The 16,430-nt window shown below is 46.5% G+C and overlaps 2 protein-coding genes across 7 annotated transcripts in view; one reads left to right on the forward strand and one right to left on the reverse strand.

The window, feature by feature from the left end:
- Nucleotides 1-16,430, reverse strand: part of LOC135916881 (adenylate cyclase type 8-like) — a 729,759-nt gene that overhangs the window by 237,402 nt on the left and 475,927 nt on the right. The gene's annotated exons all lie outside the window — the stretch shown is intronic.
- The window catches only part of LOC135910420 (arginine/serine-rich coiled-coil protein 2-like), a 45,702-nt gene continuing 43,113 nt past the window's right edge, over nucleotides 13,842-16,430 (forward strand). For all 3 annotated transcript variants that reach the window (XR_011512872.1, XR_011512871.1, XM_070535960.1), the window contains exons 1-2: nucleotides 13,842-14,210; nucleotides 14,980-15,066. The gene's annotated coding sequence lies outside the window, so the exon portion shown is untranslated. The remainder of the gene's footprint in view (nucleotides 14,211-14,979; nucleotides 15,067-16,430) is intronic.

Below are 16,430 nucleotides of genomic sequence, written 5' to 3' on the forward strand. Positions count from 1 at the left end.
AGCCTTGCTTTAGGCCTGACTCGACTTCTCCGCCAGCTATATAACATTGTTCCGTTTTTTTTTTTTCGTTTTTTTATTTAGCGAGCGTATTCTCTCGATTCTTTCACTCCATTTAACTGAAGCACGGCTTGGCGCTCATTTTACTCTTTCTTACCTATATGGGGCCTTTAAATTGATCTTATTACGCGCCGCTCACGAACTTGGCCGTCTTCGTTACAGGAGTCAGCACCATTTCTCTGTTGCAACTCTGACCTTGGCACTTTCTCCGACTTAGCTTCCCAATAAAATTTTCATTTCCCTCTATGCATGGAAATTCTGTGCCCAGTTACTACAGCACGTGATGCTTCTAGCTGTTTCTCGTTATATGGTTTCACTCCGCAACGCCGCTTACCTTTCGAGGATTCTTAACTACGAATCTCGTAAATCAATTAATACTTCCTACTTTTTTTTGTTAGACTTCCGCTTCCTCCTTGTATTTGTTGAAACCTTCACTGTCATATCGCTGACGTCACTCGGGTCTTAACCTCGTTATGTACACGAGCAACCTGGGCGTTCGTATGCTAAAACTTGCGTGCAACCTTCGGAACACCAAACTTTGATCGACCTACATGATGTCGCAATCCCGAGTTCTAGCTTTTCAAACCATTCCTGATACATTATTCTCAAAATTTTGTTCTTACCCCGTGTGCGGTGGTTATGCGGACTTCGAGCATGTCCTGTGGGGCTGCGCCCCTGCCGGTCCCCCTTTCGCCCAAGAGGAAATGATGAAGCTCATTAGGGCCCGGGACCAGATCTCTCAAATCCTGGCAGTCCAGAGGGCCCGCGAGAGGGCCGTCAGGTTTGACCTGATGGTCCCCGAGTTTACTCTCCTCTACTGTGGACTGAATAAAGTTGTTTCTCACTCACTCACTCACTCACTCACTCACTCACTCACTCACTCACTCACTCACTCACTCACTCACTCACTCACTCACTCACTCACTCACTCACTCACTCACTCACTCACTCACTCACTCACTCACTCACTCACTCACTCACTCACTCACTCACTCACTCACTCACTCACTCACTCACTCACTCACTCACTCACTCACTCACTCACTCACTCACTCACTCACTCACTCACTCACTCACTCACTCACTCACTCACTCACTCACTCACTCACTCACTCAGCCACTTACACGTTCTTAAAGTTCATTTTTATGAACGCTAAAGTTATTGTTCATTAATGAACGGCACTGAGAGAGAGAGAAGGAAGGCAGGGATGGTAACCAGTCAAGAGTCTGATCGGCTATTCTGCGCGTTGGTGAAGGGAGAAGGGGAAGAGAGAGAAGTGAGAGAAGGGAGAGTGAGAATGTACAGACATGTACACCGACAGTGCTTGAGTCATAGCCGCTTGTGCAAACCAGACGCTCACCGAGTTTCAACTTTCACAATAAATGCCTTTCGCATTTACTTGGCCATTTATTTTGGTGAGCTGTATCTGGAAATAAATAACATGAATGAAATTTTCTGCAGCGTTTTCTTTTTTCCACGACAATTTACGTGTTTTGCCTAAAACAACGACTGGTCCATAGGCGACGACTAACATTCAGGCGCTGCGGTTTGATACGCATCGCACTGGGGTTCTCTCACGCCTACTTAAACCTAGCCAGATTACCGTTTCTTGTATTTCGCGTCCATAGAAATGGAGTCGCTGTGACCGAGTCTCGAATGCGCGACCTTGGTCTCAGCCCTGATATGCCAGATCGCCTTCTTATTTAGCATGGCGGCTGAGTTATCTTGAAGACTTGCGCGAATTTTCTTGCCCTAGAGTCAATGCTTAGTACAAGGCTCGCCACTCCGAAGGGTTGCCTAGTGTGCTTACAATACCGATCGTTTGATAAAAAAAATGTAAAATAGCGGGAAAGCGGGCCTTCCCTACTAGCGCTTGAAAGTCCCTATACGCTTGCATCGATTCCAAACTCTTTAAGCTTGTGATCATAACAGCCACCTGCAAACAGAAACGCAATACATATACTAAGCGACAGGAACGTACCCCTTATTCTTTCTTTCTTTCTTTCTTTCTTTCTTTCTTTCTTTCTTTCTTTCTTTCTTTCTTTCTTTCTTTCTTTCTTTCTTTCTTTCTTTCTTTCTTTCTTTCTTTCTTTCTTTCTTTCTTTCTTTCTTTCTTTCTTTCTTTCTTTCTTTCTTTCTTTCTTTCTCATTGAACATGTCGGCTCCTGTGACTTGCTTTGACTCCGAACACTGCTTTTCAAGCATCGTGGCAGTAATAACTCACTTTACGTCAGCCGATATATTGCCTGTTATCGAGAAAGGCTAAAAACGCAACGCAGACTCTCTCAAAAAAGGTAATAATAACAGCTACGATACCACACGACGAGGAAAAGTAATCGACCGATAAAGGCTTGTTCCGTTCCATCGTCAGTGCTGTAGCTCTATATAGGCAGCATATAACGAAAAGGAACCTTCATTTTCTCACCAAAAATAAAAACAAAACTACACGTCATATCCATGATGGATGATCATATCCAGCCGGCTATAGCAGACTTGTGGAGCAGAGTATGACATTGTCGAAACGCTATCCACCTCAGTGAAGCCCTTATAAGGGATACCTTTAGACAACCCTATCAGATATCTTGCGTAGGAATGCGTTCGACATAGCAGAAGATGCGGAGGCCGCAATGCTCAAAGGTAAGCCTCGGAAGTAGCCCGATATATTTGAATTCAAAGTGCTTGAACGAAAATAATAATTTACCGAACTCATGAAACTATTACCCCTAAGGGCTCTGACTATACTAGTAAAGGTACTTCTTCATGAAGTTACTGTTTTCGCAGTGCGTGATGCAGTCCTACAATACATGCCTCCACGAAAAATTGATGGGCATACCATCTGCTTTCTATAAATTTGGGCGACTGACATTTCAACCTGACGCTATGAACGTGCGCGAACGAGCGAAGGTGAAGTTTTAACGTTATTTGCGTAGTCGAAAGTAATGCGTGCCCACTAGTCGCATTCTGTAAATGTGCGTTGAAGGCCTTACTCGCGTTATTAAGGTTCCTGCGGTCTACGGGGCTTCACGACAGACTCTAAGAATGCCGCCCCCTACCGCTCTTTACTGTACGCGCTTTGTTCGTGCTTGTCTCTCTTTCTTTCTATCTTCCTCTTCCGCTATGTTTCTCTTTTTATCCCCTTTAACCCGTCCCCCTGCGCAGGGTAGCCAACCGGAACTACCTCTGGTTAACCTCCCTGCCTTTCTCTGCATTATCTTATCTCTCTCTCTGCCACCTATGTTTTGCGAATGTGTATTGGTTTAAGCTATCACTATGAATGTGTGCAAATTTGTAAACTGTAACGGATGCAAGAACAATGCCTTACATAAAGTGAATTCTGTGATAAAGGTTATACATCGTTTCATTACGCCACATTTGGTTTAACACCGGTGGTATGGTCAAGCTGGGTGATAACGGCGGCGCTTACTGCATCCGACAATGTCTTCCAATGTCAGCGCATGGAAGCTGAGTCAATCACCAATAAAAATGTAACGATACTTTATTCCGTGGCACTTTCTTGTCCACGAATCAGCGCAGATGTTTATAAAACTGTGTTTAATATGTGAAGCTGTTGTAATAGTAGGGTCGTGTTAAGCGGTATCATGGCGATCATAGCGATAAACCAAGTGTTCACTGCGACCTTACCGCTCGATTTGGTTTGATAACAGAATATTTGTTACTGCGCTTTCATCGCAGATAAATTGGTGCGTTCAAAGCAAAAGTAACACTTAGTGCGTGGTGCACACACGTTTGAGTGATTTCGATGCAATTCCATTAGTGAACAGCCAATGCTGTTAGCATAGAACACCCTCGGACAAGAAGTCCTGACATGCATCAGGCAGGACACTGAACATCGATACGCACCTCATTTTGGCCAGTGAAGCGAGGTGAGAGTTCAAAGAACGTGAAAAATTAGGCATTGCTAAAATTGTCGCCAATCATTTGTAAACAATACGTGTTCTCAGAAACGCGAAGACGAAAGCGTGATAACGGAAGTGAACGGCAAATACCTTTTGAAATCGGAGCTCCCGTTTTATAGAACCCACAGTTAGAAATATGAATACGCTGTGTAACTCTAGGAATCGATCTATCCAGCAGCGATGTCATTACGGAGTCTTATAAGTTTCGGGCCAGGCTAGATCAGATATGCAGGGTGTTTCACGTAATTTGAACCAAAGATAAAAAAAAGTGGTTAACCACAGCTAAAAGAAACCACCGACAGATAATTTGCCACCATGTGGCGCTGCCTAGAATATTTTTTTTATAATCCACCTAATTTGTTAATTAACTAACATCACTTATGCAATGGTTTCAATATTAACTTTAGGGCCAAGTGCGTCTCGTTGCGTTGCAGAATAGATTCAGAAACGGCAGAGCCAACCTACTGTGGCAACGCACATGCTGCGTGATGATTTATTTCGGCGTTTAAAAGAAGCGCGCGAAATATGAAATTGAACCACGTGACTGCACTCGTGCGCCATCGTATTGCAGCGCCCTCAACCGCGCTTCGAGCGAAAGAGCCGTGCGCGCGGACCGTGGCGAAGGGAGCGGCCGCGGCTCTAGGCGTTGGCTTCACAGTACGTCAGCATCTTTGACGGTGGCACACGGAAAAACAGCGCCGTTGTCCTTGATAAGCGCCGTGCTCGAAGCACGGTTGAGAGCGCTTCAATACGATAGCGCATGAGCGCAGTCAAGTGGTTTCATTTCATATGACGCGGGCTCCCTTTAAATGCCCCCCAAAAAGTTACCGAGCAGCACGTACGGCGCCACTAAAAAAATTGGAATGAGTGAGCACGCAGGCGTTGCCGAACTAGGCACCGTCTCCTGCGTCGTCGATTAAGAGCCTGCGCTAAGGTTAAGCTGTGACCTTTGTACCAGCCTGCGCGCTTACCACTAACTTTCCTCCATGTAAATAGTTGTACATACACTTGTGCATCGGGCTTGATCTTCGTAACATTTGGTGTAAGTGCGGTGTAACGACTCAGAACGGAGCTTCGCAGTGGTCGCCGCTTAGGCTCTTAACCGACGTCGCAGGAGACGGTGCCTAGTTCGGCAACGCCTGCGTACTCGCTCATACACGTGATCCAGGAAGCTTCTGCGGCACGGATGGTGCCGAGGTCGAGGACTGGCTGGAAATGTACGAGCGCGTGAGCAGGCACAATAAATGAGATCCCACAGTGGTGCTGACGAGCGCATATATGGGCTCGTCAACCACACTCGCGCTGTTCCCGCCCAGTGAAAATATATTTTCACTGGGCGGGAACAGCGCGAGTGTGGTTTCAAAACCACGAAGAAGAGCTCCACCAATGGGAGACCTGAAAGCAAAAGCTGCGAGATGTACTCGGAAAACCGAGACGTCGTCCCGGAAAACCGAGACGTCCCGAACTCGTCGTCGCGAAGAAAGAGTTGGCATCACGAGTTCAGAAGTCCCCCGAAGGCTACGTCGCCTACATACAAGACGTGCTGGCACTCTGCCGCAAGGCCGTCGCTAAGATGCCGGAGTCTGGAAAAGTCGGGCGTGTCTTATAAGGTATCGCGGATGACGCCTTCAATTTACTCAACTGTAAGCACTGTACTTTGGTTAATCACATTATCACGGAATGCAAGCGTTTCGACCAGGTGAAATACCGTCGTATCTACCAGTAATTTGCACGGCTTCCCAATGCGGCTGCAACATCGTCTTGTGAAGACCGGCAGGACTCTCCTTCGCGGCACCAGAAGCCTTCGGAGCAGCTGAAGAAGATTGTACGCCCTGAGCTGGAAGCCATGTTGCGCGCGGCTGTGTAGGCACCTGTCAAAGATACATGCGTTCCTATGGTTCCCCTTGTCCAGGCTATTGTGCGTCGAGAACTCGCCAATGTCGGCTTTCACACAGTTTGCACTGCGGTCAGTTCCCGGCCAACCGAACGTCCTTCGCTCTTGCATACTCAAATTCAATGGATCCCTCGAGGTTCTCGCAACATGACAGAGTGCCGAACACTGGATGACCGACGGTTCAGTTGTAGCCGCGCTTGTCACGTCGCCCAATACTGGCGCAACCACTTGTCATCGATGCCGTTCCCGAACAGCTGTCGCCAAAAAGGCAGTGTTCGCCATATCCCGCCGCAAGTCGAGCCCAACCTGCACGCCACTGACGGTACGACCGCATTACACCGTATAGTTCACTGTTGCAGAGAAGTCACCAGTCCCGTTCGCCTCAAACTTGACGACCGTCGTACAGGTCACCCCCGTTCCTGCCATACCTTCGGAAAACTAAAAGTTGCAGCTCTGCAACTTTCGAAAGAACGATAGACTCTCTCCTTCGGGGCTATAAGTGGTCGTCCACCTGCCTATGTTATCTGTACGATGTCATCGTATCTTCCCCTACGTTTTACAGCTAACCCAGTCGCTTAGCCGCCATTATTGAACTCTTTAGGGAGGCTGGACTTCAACTCCATTCTTCTAAGTGTCATTTTGGGCACCACGAAGTCAAAGTTGTCAGTGCTGCCGGTATACATACCGAGCCTGATAAGCGATTTAATGAAAGCCATGATAATAATAAGAAAAAAAGGCCGGTGTAAAGGACGTCGTAGTGGATGGCTCTGAATAAATTTCTGCCACCCGGGGTTTTTTAAACGAACCCGCAGTGCACGGTGCACAAACGTTTTTGAATTTGTCCCCAGCTAAACGCAGCTGCCGCGGCCGGGAGGCGAACCCGCGACCTCGTGCTCAGCAGCGCGACGTCATAGCCACTGGTCGAAAAAGAGAGGAGCGTCATGTCACCGCCGCTTTTGTTTTGTTTATGATTTACATTTACACCGTCCACCACCGGAAGAGGAATCGGCGCTAATTGTAGGATTGACGAAATTGTGACGCTATTTGACTCGGCCAGTGAGGTGCACACCGGCTTAATTGACCTGGCAGAACGATATAGCGCCACTAAGTCACGTACCGCGGCGTGTACAGTCCATGACTAAAAACAGCCCCCCCCCCCCCCACTCCCCGAAATGAGTTGCCAACATATTCAAACTTATATAAGCAATAAGCCAGTCGTATAAAAAAAAATTAATAGTAACGTCCCCGATTCGTCATTCTGCCGATTTGCGCAAGCCATAATGCTACGTCAGAGACATGCCTATACCTGCGGAAACTGCAGCAAAGGGAAGCTCCTGTTTCAAGCAACGGTTTCCCCGCCAACGGCGCAGTTACTGCGAGATGGGGAGATAGGCAACGGGCGCCTGTGCAAATAACGGATTGCAGGTGCTTCGCACGCGCGACAGCAAACGTATACAAACTCTTGTCTTGTTCTTTCCGGCCAGAGAACGCGCGCACAAGCGCGAAGCAATCCAACGAAATCCTACATCCACGAGAACTTATTGCAGCGAGTGAACGAGACTTTCTTGCGCCAGTTGCACAAGGCAGGCGAAAGTTCTCGCTTCAAGGAGTCTGCAGGATCGCGTGCACCAAAACTGGAAACGAATCACGACGTACAAGTGCAAAATGAAAACAGTAAAAGGTAACTTAAACATGGTAGGCGTTTCACCGCGCGGCGACATATGTGTACCTTGTGTAACCGTGGCCAGTCTACGTAGGTTCCTCTCAAAACACCGGCATGGAAAGATTGAAAAGACGGCACAACGCTTTCATTTTTGTTGCCAACGCGTGGGCGAGTGAATTTCGCAAGCACTGATGAAAAGCAGTGCGCGGGCGCTTTCTGTGCTGGCACGCACTCCGAAGCACAGTGCGATAATAAAGAAACTGTGCGAAAACAATCGCTGTTTTGGATATCTAGTGTTTCTTTGAATAGATAAAAAAACACGCGTATATTGCCATCACTAAACTATCCCGCTATAGAGAAAATGAAAAAGAAAAATTGACTCGCCACCACGGCTCTGCGAAAGCGGATATCCAGCGAGGCTGTTGCAAACCACTACTACAATTACTGAGGAGGTTATGCAATGCATTATTGCTTTAGAGTATGGATGGTAATGGTGATTAAGAGTAACGGGCGTAATGATAATTTCGGGAGCACCCCACCGCTGGTCGTATTGCCGTTTCTTTTTTTCCTTTGCCGCTCCTCGTATTCACGCTGCTCCTGGGGAGTCCTAACTATGCGTTGCCTACCCACAGTGGTGCTGCAACAACAATGAAATCAACTGCCAGGCGGCATTGCTTTAGGGTAACGGCAATGATGGTTATTTATAGTAATGGTAGTAATGGTAGTAATGGTAATTTTGGCAGCACGCCGCCGCTCCTCGTATTCACGCCGCGCCTCGGGAGTCCTAACCCGTCGTCTATACCGTAGCGGTGCTGCAACAACAAAGAGGTCAGTTGCTAGGCTGGTGATATTATATATGAAAGGATACTGACGTCACTCTCCACGTCGAAAGCTGCCGTGACGAATGGCAGTCTTTACCGGGAAACGTATGCGGGGAGCGCTATAGGTGTTTCACATTGCTATCAGGAGCACCTCATCCCCAATGATGTGGTTTGGACGCTTGTTTTGTGCTTATTCTTTATTGAAACGAATGCTACGCTTCAAGTTGTATGCGTGATACCAAAGACTGTGCGCACTTCTCAATTAAGACGGTGAAGGATTTTTTTTTAAGCGCTAAAGGTGAAGAGGTGCCGCGAAAAGTCCCGGCCAACTAGAGGCTAACATCCTCTCTGTAAAATGACAAAGACCTTCCGATGATTGCACAGTCATAATGCGATGGACATTTTTGTGAAGTTGCACTGTCAGACAAGATGCAGACAAAGAAATAAGCACACATTGGAACTTCACGTGACGTAGCTCTATAAACCAAGAAGTCACCGAACGTCTGCAATCATGCACTTAGCTGCGCTCAATGCTCACAGTACGCTTCAGTAACCAATGGTATGCCAGTTGCGTCGTTATTATATTTAAACTACAAGAATAGGTACTAATTTTTAAAGTGATAAGACATTGCAGCGGAACCGATCTCACTATGAATGTCAACGTTAATGCGATTAGCATTCTAGCAATGCAGTGACACGCCGCATCGGTGAAGAAACCTCTGTCTAGACTGTGTAGTGGTCATTGAGATATTTCCACGGCTTCGGCTGAATGCGACATTGCCTCCAAGATCGACCCACTTTGCTATGACACTCGCTTGCCAGTGTCAACCTCTATCAGCACGGCACAAAAAAATGACGCAGTGACGACTTTGGAATGTAAGTGAAGGAATAACGTCGATGGTACGAAGAAGACGGCTTGGGGACAGTATAGGTTGACGTCTCTGAAACGATGACGGTGGAGAGAGCGACGAGAGCGTGGCCAAGATTCCGTGGCCACGGCTGTACCACGAGGATCGGATGACGAATTTGGGGTGACGACGATAGAACAAACCAGAGGCATCACGATGACGGTACGACGACAAATGCACGATGATGACTGTTGTCAGGATTGGGGGCTCAATCCCATCGCTCGATATCCGTTGCCAAGATTGGAGTCCGGCATGAATTCGAAGGTAGCTGGCCAATGTCGTCGTCCAACTTATCCACGCTGAGGACGTTGATGAAGGGAAGAACTGCTTCTCATCGAGAACGAGGAATATGGGTTTATTTACAGAAATTAAATCAGTCTAACATGACTGCTTGAGAAAAAAGAGCGTTAGTCCAACATGACTGCACGAGAGAAGTATATCAGCCTAACATGACTGTTCAAGAGAAGTGTATCGAGCAGTTTTTATACACTCGGTCCGCCGGCGATACAAGGCGGCGAATGTTCGTTTACTCATCGTCAACTTGTCGCCGCCCCGCAGAACAGTTTACGTACACAAAGGCACACACATTCCGATGCCCGACGCCGGCGTCGGAGGGGTGCCGTTCCGGGAAGTATCGGAGCCAATGGTGGGTAGCTCGTTGTCTTGCGTCTGGTCGGAGCATGGGAAGCAACAAAAAACGGCTTTCCCGCGGCAGGTTGCTCATGCGTAGCAGATCAGGTCCGCGCTGGAGAGCTCCGGCACCATTGTTCGCCCACCGAACTCGTTCCGTCCCAACGGCGATGGGGCTGGTGGATGGAGGCGGTTTTCAGCACAAAGCCCGCTTCTTCGAACGCCTCCTAGCTGCAGCGACGGAGAGTGGGGGATGCGCGTCTTGTCCCCCAGTCGTAATTGGGTGGCAATTTCGCCTTGCAGCTCGCCATTCTTAACACTGTTTAACGACGACGCAAATTACCGACGCTGGCATGATAACTGGCGGCATAATTACGATTGAATGACGACAGCGTGGTTGCGATGAAATGAAGGAATGACGTCTGTGAAACGGACGAAGGTGGTATGACGACGATGAGTTGACGGTTTTGAAACCACGAGGATGGTACGACTACATCTTCGCGACAACGAAATGACGAGAGCCGGATGAAGGAGATCCAATGATGACGATGAAACAACCACAACGCTATCACTACGAGTGACCCCAGATAGCAGACAGCTTGGATCCCTGTGTGGGCGACGAGGCAAAAATTTGTAATCTTTATCGATTCTCGAGCCGCACTCGCATCGCTAAAGCTCATAGAAAAATAATTCGTTCAATGCGTATTTATTGCACGAAACTGGGAAAGAGCTCTCAAAACCAAGTGCGAAGAATCACGTTGTAGCGGTTCAGTGGATAACAGGTCACTGCCACATTCCTGGAAACCACATTCCTGGAGATACCTGGCGTGATCAACAGTCTAAAGAGTTTCGAGTTATCTTTATGGGCCACGCACAAAATTTGCATATCGCTGCATCTGCGCCCGGTGCGGCGATACACGCCCTACACTCTTTCACATCTCGTCGGGGTGCGCGGGGGCAAATCTCCACACTTAAAGACACGTCATTTGAGCGGTGGGAGGTACAGCTAACCGGCGATACCCTGGCGCGACAAGAAGCTCTCGTCCAGCAAGTACATCGAGCAGCCATGGCCAGTGGGGTCCTGGAATGAGGACACCACCCACTCGACCTCCAGAGCAACGACCTCGGTGGTCCTAATAAATGTTTTCTCTCTCTCTCTCTGCCGATTCCGCCAAGAGATAGCAGAAACTTCAGGCATAACTGCACTGCATGGGACTACCCTTATGAAAATGAACCATGACTTTCTGTAGAGGACGTGATGTGTTCCTAAGGTGACATCAGACATGCATAAGAAATGCATCGTCTAATGTTTTTTGGCATCACAAGTACATCAGAGACTCAAATGACAATGCACCTTAAGATTTCTGATGAGAGGAGTATACAGCTTTTTTGTGTTATTGCTAATGTCAAAGTACATCACGTATGAATGTGTACGATGCCAAGTCGTGAAAAATTCTTTGTAATGCGATAGCATTAAATGGCTCATGAGCCGGAAAATCCGGCATTGTCGGCCTGAGCACTCGATGTACAAAGAGGTTACAAACTCTCAACCTTTCATGGGAGTTAAACCCACTACCTTTGGCGGTAATTAAGGCTACGAACCCACGACCTTTGGTGTTGATTAAGATACCGTTAAGAAAGTTATTGAAGATATAGTTAATTAATGCACTCGAACGCACGTACCACCCTTAGTGGAAGTCGAAGCATGTTAATTAATATGTTAATTAATGTGCACCTGATTATTATGTCGTTAATTAAGACACTCGTACCCACGACCTTTGGTGTTAATGAAGGCGCTGTTAATTAAGGCGTAGTTAAGATACAGTTATTTGAGGCACTCGAACCCACGACCTTTGTTAATGATGACGATGCCAATTAAGGCGCAGTTAATTACGACCTAGGAATCAAGTCACTCGAACTCATTACCTTGTGCGGGAATCGAACCCACGAACATTGTTGTTAATGAAGGCGACATTAATTGAGGTAATGTTAATTAATATATAGTCAATTAAGACACTCGAACCCACGATCTTCGGTGTTAATGAAGGCGGTGTTAATTGAGCACAGTTAAGATACAGTTATTTGAGGCACTCGAACCCACGACTTTTGTTAATGATGATGGTGCTAATTAATGCACTGTTAATTAAGATCTAACAGTCAAGTCACTCGCACCCAGTACCTTGGGTGGGAATCGAACCCACGACCTTTGTTGTTAATGAAGGCGATGTTAATTAAGGTACTGTTAATTAATATAGTCACTTAAAGCACTCGATCCCACGGCCTTAGTTGGTAAAGTTTATGTTAATTAAGGCATATTTAATTAATATATTGTTAATGAAAACACTCGAACCCATGATCTTGTGTAGGAGTGGTGCCCACGAACGTTGTCATTAATGAAGGCGATGCTAATTAATGTACAGCTCATTAAGATATAGTTGATGAAAGCACTCGAACCCATGACTATTGGTGGGAGTCGAACTCATGACCATTGGTGTTAATGAAGACGATGTTAAGTAAGGTACCGTTAATTAGGATACAGTTAATTAAGACACTCGGACCCTTGGCCTTAGCTGGGAGTGGTTTTGATTCATCGTTGGGGGCAGTCTAAGAGACAAAAATGAAGAAAACGATATAACACAGCGTGAGCGCCGAGTACTCTGGAAACGCTTCCAATATATCAGGGCTAGGCACAAAACAACGACGTCATTTTCTTTCCTTTTTAAAGAGCACTGTAAGATTGTGTTACCCCGTTATCACATTTGGTAAACAGTGCCAAACTATAGCGTATGCCTTGTTCTGGGCAGTTTGATTACTCGGATGTGTTACTAGTCTTTAAGTGGCAAACCGACAATTCTGCAGATTGACATGATCATGACATGGAAAACTGCGCGTAAAAAATTATGGGGTTTTACGTGCCAAAACCACTTTCTGATTATGAGGCACGCCGTAGTGGAGGACTCCGGAAATTTCGACCACCTGGGGTTCTTAACGTGCACCTAAATCTAAGTACACGGGTGTTTTCGCATTTCGCCCCCATTGAAATGCGGCCGCCGAAGACGGGATTCGATCCCGCGACCTCGAGCTCAGCAGCCCAACACCACCATAGCCACTGAGCAACCACGACGGGGAAAAAAAGAAAAGAAAAAGAGACTGCGCGTAAGCGGCAGCGTCTATTTGCTGGAACGCACTGTAGTACTTGGTTGCACGCACACCGTACGCCAGCGCACACTTCTGGCATATACCACATAGGACAAATGCACGCTGCCGAGACATGTGGGTTTTTCGAGGAATCTTCGTGGGTAGCACGATCAACACAGAAGGCACGAGCGACAGGAGTGCAACCCGCGCACGTTAAACACGCCAACACGAAAGCAAGATACGGACGACAGGGGTGTAAGCTGCGCCACACGAGCAGATTTGATGATTTCCGACTGGCACTGTTGCAACGGGCACTAAAACATCGCACACTGCACATGTGTCGCTCGGAGATCGCGTCAACGATGTCTGAGGCTATATAGTTGATGTGAACGACAGCAGGAAGTTATTTAAATTGAAGTGACGGCGCAGGTAGCACGGGGAGCAGCGAAATGCGTAATTCACGGTTTTTATGAGAGGTAACTGAAGTGAAAATCGTTCGAATAGCGTCACCGCAACGGCTTTCTATAGGGTTAACATTTTCAGATCTCGAAGGCCATGCTGTTGCTGGCTGCAGATAGCCGAAGCGATTCAAATTGAAAATGCGTTATAGAATTTCTTTCTATGCCAAGCTATAGCTTACAATATAGACTTATCTTTGGTTCTCTTTGTCTTGCAACAGCTATGCGCAATTAGGCAGCCGCACAAATCCTCAGATGACGCTAGCCGAGACATTGGCTGGCCCCAACCGACCTGTTCGTGGCGCCACCTACCATCCCGTTTCCTATCCAATCCAATCCAATCAGTCTGTCGCTCTGTTTTCGAGTCGGTCGGGTGTGCGAGCTGCAACGATGTGCTTGTTAGATCGTGTGTTTTTGTGTTTGCTGTAACCAAATGTGACTTAGTTCGCGTGCGCATAAGCGCCACAGACAGCTTGTGTCTCGGTGCAAACTCGCCGTGTGCGTGGCGCGCCAGCGAAATGTGGACCAACGATGTTCATGCTGTGGAGTGCGTTCCCTTTGTCTCTGGTTGTCGTGGAAAGTTGGGTGGACGTCGCGAAGAAATAATGCGTGTTGTTAGCGTGCCACTGCTCGTCCACTATGCAGCGGTATGTCTGCTGGGAGTAGCATCGAAGCACTGGCAACTTGGAGGGCGCTTTTCGACCGCGTCGGGCCGTTCAAAAGGTGAGTAACCGTGCTTGCTAACTACACTCGTGTTGTGCGTGCTTCTCGTGTGGGCATAGGGTGCCTTGCGAACGTAGGAAAGAGAACTCCCACGACAACAGTGAAACCTATGCCGATGCTTGCTGGGTGTCAGAGTTTAGTTGCGCGAATTAATTGCCATAATGCAGAATTGAAAATCTTGATAAGCGTTTTCTTCTGATGAGAAAGATTACGTTCAGAAATAATCGTGTTCATCATGCGCGCTTGTGCGTGAGCTCCCGTTTTTCTGCTGAAGTCGCATGATAACGACTCATCTACCTCTTGACCGATTCTTACTGCTATGACGTTTCCTCGCTTATAAATGATTCGACGTTGTAGAGAATCTCTGCTTACAAGGTTTTCGATTTACGAGCAGTATTGGGGAAAAAAATGTAAGCAATCACAGCGTGCTACTAGTACAAGTTTGTTTTGAAGGAGTGTTGCCATAACTTCGACGTAAGTAAACATTACAAGGGATAGTTACTTAAAGTTATGAAAGAAACTCTAGAATCGTTATGTAAACAAACATTCATGTAATGCGCTGCTGCTCCTGCGTGTGAAATTTTGCCTTGTTGAAGGGGTCCCTGTTATCGTGACATTCATCAGTAACTTTGACTTTGTGCTCTGTTGCCACCCTGCACCAGTGCAGGCATTGTTTTCATGACTGTTTTTACATGCTCCTTGCATGTGTTCACTATGTGATAGTCTTACTGTGCCACAGCTATAAGTTAACACAGAATTCTCTTTGTAGTGGTGAAGCCGTGACCCACAACAGTGTCCACATAACCCGTGGCCATGGCTGCAGCAACACGGCGTGTAATCTGGATGGATATGTCAGGTATGCTTTAAGTGTATGTGTTCACAAAAGTAGGATCTCGGTATCATTAGTGGATAAGTGTATCGACATATTACCTAATTCATCTTGCTAAATAGGCTAAATATTTCTGCAACATCATTCCACTTGCTGCTTATTTGTGTTTGTAGATATTATGCACACATTATCTTGTTCTGTTAAAACTACACGTCGCATGTCCTGACGTTTAGTATTTTTCTCGCATCAATTGCTTGGCTGCAAGTCCATTTTATTTTTGCCTATTACACAGTATGTTTCTTTTTATCTTGGTTTTATTTGTTTGGAACTGTTTCTTATGCTGTAGCCCATATTTCCCTGTTTTCCTTTCTGCTTATGATACACACATGTGCTGTTTTTGTCCATGTAAGAATTCGAAGTGTAGTGTGCCATATATGTCACAGGTCTAAGCACGCAGTGTGCCTACCATTGTTTAACATTGATATTTACAATCGTGTCTGTCTTGTTCTCAGAATAACTGTCACTGGCAAATACACATTTGATGAACTAGAATTTCTTGAAATGAAATAGGAAGGCCAGTATTCATTGTGCTGCAGTTACTTAAGTAATGAGGTGTTTTCTGGTAAGCTTTCTATTTTTTCTCTCACTTTCTTCGTATTCTTTTCTTTGCAAGCTGCCCTTATTCATGCTGGTAGGCATTGTAGCAGTTGTGAGTGTGTTTACTGTAGCAATGTCACAGCTAGTTTGCACACACTACAGGATGCCAACAGATACCTATCACTGTTTTTGTGCATTTCTGAGAACCAGCTGTGTCCACTCGGCGAAACTTGTAGTGTCCATTTGAATTTACCAATCAGTTCATGTAACATTTCAGGACAAAATTTACGCAGTGAGAGAAGGGAGACTATGCAACATGACCTTGGCTAACAACTGACTGTTTAAGTTGTTGGAAGGACTAACAAAAATAGCACTGGATGTGCACTTATGTTGTGCACCAGTTAATTTGAGAGGGATGGCAGAAGGTATAATTCAAAGGCATAAAATCATGGTAAACGGTGTCTGCATAAAAAGAAGTAAATAGGCACAGACTAATTTCTATCCCTTGTAATCTACAAAGGATGCCTTTCTTCATGCATTGATAGTGGGGGCTGGCTCACACTTATTGTTATTTATGTGGTGCGCCTGACTGATTTCTCTTGCCAATTTTCAGCCATGGGTGAAAACAGATAAACAATCCTAATCTGGCCTGAAGCCCCATTGCAGATATGTGTGGCCAAGTCCGACGAGCATACTGGTCTTTTGAATGAAATATGGTGATCTCACAGGTACATATTTAGGCACCAGCCAGTCTGCGCTATGTACATTTGACCACATGTGAAAGGAATACAGCA

The sequence above is a fragment of the Dermacentor albipictus genome, chromosome 3 (assembly GCF_038994185.2).
Source record: "Dermacentor albipictus isolate Rhodes 1998 colony chromosome 3, USDA_Dalb.pri_finalv2, whole genome shotgun sequence".
Taxonomy (NCBI): Eukaryota; Metazoa; Arthropoda; class Arachnida; order Ixodida; family Ixodidae; genus Dermacentor; species Dermacentor albipictus.